At 36.0% G+C, this 7923-nt stretch overlaps 1 non-coding gene across 1 annotated transcript; it reads right to left on the bottom strand.

The window, feature by feature from the left end:
* Positions 1–5629: 5629 nt before the first annotated feature.
* On the bottom strand, positions 5630–5736 carry LOC141609615 (small nucleolar RNA R71). The gene has a single exon (XR_012527540.1). It is a non-coding gene; the product is annotated as a small nucleolar RNA R71 (small nucleolar RNA).
* Between the last annotated feature and the right edge of the window lie 2187 nt (positions 5737–7923).

Raw genomic sequence — 7923 nt, 5'->3', positions numbered from 1 at the left:
AGCCCCCGAATTAGCCTTGTTCCCATGCTTTTTAGTGCCTATTTGGGTCATTTCTTATCTTTAGTTCTTTGTTTTGCATATTCTTTGAGATTTTGATCCCTTGGTAGGAAAGGAGTAAGAATCTTGCATTTTCATGGCAAAACGAGACTAAATTGATCGAATTCAAGGATCAAGCATCAAGGAGAGACAAGATTAGAAGGCCTTTTTACATATTATAGTAGAAGAGCAAAGTTGAGAAAGGATCCTTGAGTCCCCAAGGAAATCCCCAAGGAATTTATGAAGAAAAGGGAAGAAAAGAAGAAGATTTGTTGCTGACTGACAATCCGAGCGGATTGTCACCAATCCGTCCGTCCCACAGCAGCACAATCCGAGCGGCTTTGCCATAATCCGCTCGGATTCCCCCTCCACAATCCATCCGGATTCCCCTGAATCCGCTCGGATTCCAACGCCAGAATCCGCCCGTCCCGACCCTATTCCGCCCGGATTCCAGCACAGCACGGATTGTCTTCTCCAAGCTACGAAGAAAGAAGCCCTTCTCTCAGAAAATACCGGCTCCTCCTTGCTCAACTTAAAAAGTGTAATTACTAGTTTAGCCCTTAGTTAACCCTAATGCATCCTCCCTAATTTCCACTATAAATACCCCATTAGTCTAATTAGAGGAGCATGTTCTTCTTATCAATAATTAGTGTAGTTAATATCAATCAAATCTCTCTTTAATATTGTAATCAAGTATTAATCAAGTTTTAATCCAATTTTTAGTTCTTTAATCTCTCTTTTGTTCATCCTTTATTTTGGGTAATTGAAGATTATTTGGGTTATTATTGGGAGATTGACAACCTCTCAATCAAGCATTCAAGTACTTCTTTTATCTTTGCTTTATTATTAGAATCATTAGTAGGTATAATCTCTTAATCCCTTTTTAATTATTGTTAATTACTTTCATTTATTCATCATGTTTCATATTATTGGTATGATTGACAACCTTGCTAGCATGATCAACATGATAATGAGTGAGTAGTCTCTTAGCTAGGGTTAATGGGTGATTAGGGGAAACCAACATGGGGAATGATTCATGCTTAAATTAATATGCTTTCATGTTTTATTTGCTTGCTTGTTTTGATCTCAACTCATGCACATGTTATATTTGATGAAATGCTAAGCCTATGAATCCTTGAATTTACTATCATCTCCTATCTTTTCAATGAGACTTGTAAGACATAACCCAACTCGAGTCTCATTAGACCATGCATGTTGTTGAGTAGGGAAGATTAAGTCGACTTGTAGGTGTTGTACAATCTAATCGATTCGGCTCCGGGACCCAAACTTTCCTAGGATTGTAAGATATAACCCAACTCAATCCATCACAACAATAATTGCTTGCTTATAATTTGAGAACATGTTTGTATGATCATATCCCATGATTCCCCTATGATCCCATGACACCCTAGTGCCTTTAATCAATTGTTTACACCCCTTTAATTCATCTTGCTTGTTTATTTTCATTGCTATTTTAGTTTAGTAACCTTCTACATCAACCCAATTTGTGACACCCCTTAGACACCACTAGTTGCAATAGAAATCTCATTTCAATACCCGTCCCTTGGGATCCGACCTTTACTTGCCTCTTTACTAATTGTAGAGTTGTTTGTGGAGCTATAAATTGTGTTTTGATTCGACCGTGACCAACGACCACATCTTAATTTGTGAACACTTAGCGTGATCGCATCAGAATGTCAATTACCAAGTACACTCATCAAATCTAAAATCTATTAGTCCATCTATGAGATAGTCCACCTTCTACTTCAAAATCATTATTTGTGTCTCATAAGCTATCTTTGAATATCTAGTGTATTTATTCTAAAGAAAGAGTGGGAGAAAAATGAAGACACAAAGAATACAAAGGATAATTTTTATTCTTGAGTAAATGAGATCTACGAAAGAAAGAATGATTTTTATACCAAAATAGATAGTATACATGAATAGATGAGATCTACATAACAAAAGAGACCAAGTGAAGTAATCGAAAGAATATGTTCTTAAAATAACTACACGTGGAGACCAAAAGAAAGTTCTTGAAAGAAAATGACTAAAGAAAAGTCTCAACAAGAGATTTTGCTAGTTTATGACCTAGATATAAATAAAGTTTCAAAATTGATATTTACTTAAGAGCCTAAATGAAACAAAGTTGCATCCTTGAATATAAATGAGATTTATGATTAAAAGTTGCAAAGAAAGATATGCCGATGTCTACAAGAGCTAAGTTAATTGTTAACCACGCTAGTGTCGTTACTTAACCTCATTATGAAAATGAAATGGTTAAACCTCCTTCCGAAAAGGGTATTTTGAGAAGGACGTGTATTAAATGGGATTTCACATTTAAGTAATGACATTGCTACGCATCATTATAAAAATGAATGAGTTAGAGATTAAAATCTCTTTCCATAAGTTTAAGATTGAAACCTTTTCAAAATAGGTAATTTGAAAAGATATGTTGGAAACATATATGGTTTTATCTTAATAACTTGGCAAAGCAAAATTGATTTCAATTCTTGAAATGTTTCGATTGAGTAGTCAAATACGAAACATGTGGAATTGAGTGGGAGTTTGAAATTATCATGTGAAGACATGAAATTTAGCGGGAGCAATCATCTTGTAAAATTTATAACTCATTACTCATTGAGAATGACGAGCTAGTACTGTCTTTCACAAAGAAGTATTTGATTTTTCAATTCTGGATGAAAATGGACTAAGATGAATCCAATCACAACATGGGATGTTGGATAGGCATTGAGATATGCACATCAAATCAACGAGAAACGTAGGTTATTCATATCAATGAAAATGGAATTACCATAAGCAGTCACGGTCATTCATTGAACCTAAGAATGGTTGATTACATGATTAAAGATTACTAATGTTTCTGCCATTAGAATAATCATGCATATGTCCTATAATGAATCATATGCTTAAGAGCATGACGAGTAATTGGTAAGCCATATAAGAATCGTCATGAATTCTCGAGGAGAAATAATGAGCTATTCTAGTGTTTTATAGAACACTCTGTTATGTGACAAGAAGTTGCACATATTGAAGTTTCGAAAACGCGTAAGGATTTATGAAAATCGTAAGCTAATTAAGCTAAAAGGAGAAATAAGAAGTTTGAAAAGATACTTGGTTATAGTAAGAAGTTACTCAAAACTAGTATTTTCAAATTTGCTAGGACTTATGAGAAGTGCTAGGCTAATCATCTTGACAATTGTTGCAAGATCCTACAAAACATTTACCTGGTACATTATGAGTTGGAAGAACACTTGACTAGTGCAAGTTATGTCGTCCACCATAATTTGCTTGTTATGTGATAAACAACAAGAAAGTTCTCTCAAAATAAAGAACCTAAACCTAGTTTGGGAAACTAGATATGTACTTGGTGAGATTCATGCTATGTAAGACAAACATGAAAATAAAGGAAAATGCAATTCAAGAGTTTGAACACATGGACACATGGTGTGTTAAACTCATGTTGCAAATGACTAGTGTTTACACACTTACAATATACATCACAAGGTGGTAATATGGTATTGACTACCCGAATGTGATGTCCACATTTGTCGTTTGAGTTATTATTAACTCACCTTATACTTTGTTACATCCAAACGGGTTGTAGAGACAATTGAACCCCATTAAAGTGAACACGGATTAACATTGTATTCACCCATAGTCACTTACATGAGGTGACGTCTCGAAGTGACTAAAGTATGATGCGATCGATGGCAAGTTCAAGTGCCATGGAGTCATGTGAGATGACTAGTCGATCACATAGGCAGAATGTTAGGAACACTTTGTCGGGCTAATGACCGCTTATAGAGTTCTGGCAAATTTATATAGCCTGGTCGTGGCAAGAGCTATTATAGTATTCTAATTAGTCAATTCTTTGACTAAAGACTATTCGCCTAAGGTGACACAGTTTCAGATTAACTTTAATTTATGTTACTACGACCTTCGTAAATAGGGTCAAATGGGCATATTTTAGGTTATGATGGCTGTGGCTAATCAAAGGGAATAGTGCGATAGGAATTGTCCACCCCTTGTCAGGGTTAAAACAATATCTCAAGGCCACTCGAGGAGTAATGAACTGGAAATGCGTGGCAATGCTCGGAAGGTATCTGTGGTAGATAATTCCGGTCAATCAGTTATTCTCCAGATCGAGAAAACCACTCTCGATATGATCACTTGCAAGTACGACCCGAAAGACACCTTGCATTGAGTGGGAGATAGTAATAGGACAAAAGAATTGGTGACACACACTTGTCGAGGACAAGTGGGAGATTGTTGGAATAAGTGTCCTCCGACAATAATGCGATCACAACTATCGATCATGATGATCACATGTTTAAATCTCATATTTAAGAATACATGTGGGAAGTAATATTTTACAGTCAACTGGTCTACACATATCGGTAATGATTGGCTGACTAGAGTTTGACATTATTGTCGTGCGACCGTGGTGATCAGTTGATCCCCTTACGTCATACCTAAAGGGTGACACTCTTAATTGATTATTTAATTAATCGTATGTAGATACGGGTTGATTTAGTTGCTTGAAATTGACGGACGATTTTGTGAGTATAATTGACGTGTCTTATTGTAATTCGATTAAATAAGATACGGACTATGTAATCAAATTGTTTTATTACTTAGATAAAATTATTGTTTACGAAACAATTGAAATTGAATGAATAATTTATTATAAATACAAGACGTTGTAATCTATAATACGATAAACCGTTTTCGTACAAGTAATTACGAATTACTAGTCGATTGTGTATATGACATATTTTATGAGTATGTTGATTTTTAATATGTTAAAAATACATTACAATTTCCCATGACAAGTAACATGTGACATTTGACAAATTGACAAAATAATGTGTAAAATGGACTTTCCATTTTACATGATATATTAGAAAAATAAATTTGGTTTTAGGGTTTGAAGTATGCTTTATATTTTATTTAAAATAGCAATCATCACACTAAAAACCTAGTCTTACATACGTATAATTTATGGGTAGAAGGAAAGGCCATGCATTGGCCATAAAAACCCACCCCATCCGGTTTTAGAAAAAGGAGAAAGCCACGGGATTTTGCTCTATAATTACACTGCACTATAACACTTTTCACTAGTGTAATTTTTCATTTTTCATTCACTACAAAAACTTAGAGAAGTTTAAGAAAAAAAATACTCTATAATTCCTCCCTCTCCTTACCGAAACAAGAGAGACAAAAATAATATTTTGGGTCATTTTAAGCTAGATTAATAATATTACTAGTTCATAATATTATTAATTATTAAGAGTAACACCTTGGGTATAAGCTTTTGGGAGAGGTTCTAATTTGAACCTTTGTTCATCCATTATAAGGAAGCTCAAGAACTAACAAATAGGTGAATTTTTTGGTGCCCTTTTGATCCGAAATCCCAAAGTAAGATTGACGATTTCTTCTCTAATCTTGTTTTTAGTTTGCATGCATAAGATCTAGTTATTATTTTATGACTAAATAATCCCATTTGTATGAAATGTATAGAAATAGAATTAATGAATCCTAACAATTCTATCCTCCGGAGAAGACCAACATGTTGAGATCCCAAATCACCGGCTTCAAACAAAGAGATGAGAAATATTTGTATGAAGCATGGGAGAGATTCAAGGACACTTGTCGATCTTGTCCACACCATGGACTTAGCGAGTGGTTCCTTGTACAAAAATTTTGGAACGATTTATATGAAGACTCCCGAAACATTCTCAATATGAGATCAAATGGTATGTTCACCGAAGTCGATGACAATCAAACATGGAAAAAAATTGAGAAAATGGCGGTCCATAACTCACAATATATTAGACCTCGGAAGGCTACTAGAGGAGGAAAACATGAGGTGGACTCCATTACTCAATTGAGTGCTCAACTTAGTGCTCATATTGATACTATTAATTTGAAGTTTGAGATGGCCATGGCTAAACTTGAAGAGGCCTCCAAATCACCCAAGCAACATGTTAATGCTATGGTGGCATCATCATCAATTCCAAGTGGAGTATGTTAGAGTTGTGGAACTTTGGGACATGACCAAAGTGAATGTAGGGGAACAAGTGACTGCTTTCCAAGCATACAAAAGTGGCACCCCTTATTCCAACTATTACAATGAGAATACCAAATTCTACCCCAATCTTTCATACAAAAGTCAAAATGTTCAAAACCCTCAAACATACACCCCACCTCCAATGAGAAACCAAGCTCAAAGACCCTTTTACAATCAAAACCAAAGTTATCAAAATCAACCTTCATACAATCAAACAAATTACCAAGGTTTTGATGTTCAAAAAGTGCTCCTCCAAATGCAAAAGAACCAACAAGAGTTTTTCACTCAAATGCAAAAGGATAGCCAAGCAAAAGACATCACCATCAATAACATACTAGCTCACACAAAGATGTTGGAAACCCAAATGTCTCAATTAGCATCCTCTAGTTCTCAAAGACAAAAGGGGCAATTATCATCTCAAGGTAATCCCCCAAGACATGAGTCGGTAAGTGCCATCCATTTGAGGAGTGGTACAAGGTATGAAGGGCCGAAGAGGCCCATAGATAAAGATGATGTGAATACTAGTGACAAGGAAGGAGTTGAAAACTCTAAGAAAGAAGAACAACCCACCATTCAAGAAGTTTCAAAGAAGAATGAAGAGAAGGTTAAGGAGAAAGAGCCTATTGTGATTAGACTTCCATTTCTAAGTCGTCAAGATAAGCCTAAGTTTGATGAACAACTTGGAAAGTTTATAGAGATTGTGAAGAACTTGGAAGTCTCAATCCCATTCATCGAATTGATTAACCATATTCCGGCCTATATATGCGAAATACATGAAAGATATTCTTACAAAGAAGAACTCCATCTGGAAGCTAGAGACTATTGCATTCACCAAGGTGAGTAGCGCCATCCTACAAGGAAGTTCACCTCCAAAACTAAAGGATCCGGGAAGTTTCTCTATTCAATGCACCATTGGAGACACTACAATCAACAAAGCTCTATGTGACCTTGGGGCAAGTATGAGTGTCATGCCATACTCGATGTGAAAAAGGCTAGGAATGGGAGAACTCAAGTGCACTAATATCACACTTCAAATGGCGGATCGATCAATGAAGACACCTTTAGGGGTATGGGAGGATGTGCCGGTAAAAATTGGCAAGTTCTTCATCCCGGTGGACTTTGTTATTGTTGGCATGGAGGAAGACTCCAACATTCCTATCATTTTAGGAAGACCTTTCTTACACACCGGGGGAGTGGTGATTGACGTGAAACATGGAGAGCTCACACTTGAAGTGGGAGATGAAATAGTCACTTTTAACCTTAACAAGACAATGAGAGCTCCCTGTTTACATGAGCCATGTTTCATGATTGATCATTATAGCCGAGAAAGTGATAGGAAGAAGTTGGCATCTCAATGCAAAGGACAAGCTATGGGCAAAGAATCACCGCCCATATGGGAGAAGAAAGTGGATAATCTCCAAGATGCTCCATCCAATGAGCAAGAAAGTTTCAACAAGAATGAGAGCTTGAATAGCTCACCACCACTCATGACAAGAGAAGAAGAAGGCCTCATTGGCCATAATGACAAGAAAGAAGAGGAGTTATTTTCATCAACTCATGATAATATTGGGAAGCAAGCTAATGAAGTATGCGGTTTGTGGGATGATGAGTTTGAAGGATTATTCAATCCCTATATTGGTAATGCTATGACCCAAGACCAAGGCTTTGGTGACCATGTTAACTCAAGTCACCATAATGAAGAACAACATATGCAAAGGTCTATTGAAGACCTTTATAATGACAATGAACAAGTCTTCGATTACTTCTTCAAGGTGTTGAGCAACATCAACAAC

The sequence above is a fragment of the Silene latifolia genome, chromosome 10, assembly GCF_048544455.1.
Source record: "Silene latifolia isolate original U9 population chromosome 10, ASM4854445v1, whole genome shotgun sequence".
In the NCBI taxonomy this organism is placed as follows: Eukaryota; Viridiplantae; Streptophyta; class Magnoliopsida; order Caryophyllales; family Caryophyllaceae; genus Silene; species Silene latifolia.
The sequence above is the reverse complement of the archived record's forward strand: the minus strand, read 5'-3'. Positions and strand labels throughout refer to the sequence as shown.